An 879-nucleotide genomic window follows, 5' to 3' on the forward strand; every position below is an offset into this window, starting at 1 on the left:
AATTTCTTAGCATCCAAAGCAAAACTGACCTTTGTTGCCTTTAATTCACTTCCAAAGTAGATAATGTAAATAGGACACATGATATGAGTGTCCACAAAGAGATTTATTCTGTAATGCTTATTCCAATTTATTTTACACTAGCAGTCACAAGCAAATGAGTTCCAAGGATCCAGCTGGTTTGTGGTAAAAATCTGATGGCAGTCTATTCTAGGAAAGGAGATCTTTTAGCTTGCACTAAGGATTCTACAAACAAAAATACTCTGAGTCACTGGTAGTAGTGGTACATGTTCTCTCATGTGGAAGGATGCACAGCTAATAAAAACATGAAAAATGAAATCCCATAGACTTTCTCAAAATTAAGCTAAATAAAACCATTCCCAAAACACACTCCTCTAAATTTCCTGCTTTTTGTAAAGTGTAGTTGCCCATAACTCGTGTAATTGTTTGTTTCATAAAACTTTCCCCCCCAAAAATAGAAATTCTAGGTTCTAGCTATGACTCTTAGGAAAGGCTGTAAGGTGCAAGGTGTAAGAAATGTGATAATAAAACCAAGTCCACAAAGAAGCCTGTGTCTTCCACAGTCTCTGCACACATCTGCACCGTTGGAGCTAAGTACAGGGTAAACACTTGGCTCTTACCACAGCATTATGTGTCCTACAAAGATTAAATCTCAGGCAAATAGTAGGAAAAACCATGGTCTCTCTGAGATAGACACTTCATGTTCTTATACTGACTCCTATTCTATTTCATTTAGAATCCTCCTCTTGCAATAGCTAAACAATGAGTCTAATTAGCTGCATTTAATAAGCAGAAAAGACAGTTGTATCAAATATACATTCTCTGTGAAGATATAGTTATGTTTGAAGAGAAGAATCTTCT

This window comes from Acanthisitta chloris, unplaced genomic scaffold (assembly GCF_000695815.1).
Source record: "Acanthisitta chloris isolate BGI_N310 unplaced genomic scaffold, ASM69581v1 scaffold5422, whole genome shotgun sequence".
NCBI classification, from domain to species: Eukaryota; Metazoa; Chordata; class Aves; order Passeriformes; family Acanthisittidae; genus Acanthisitta; species Acanthisitta chloris.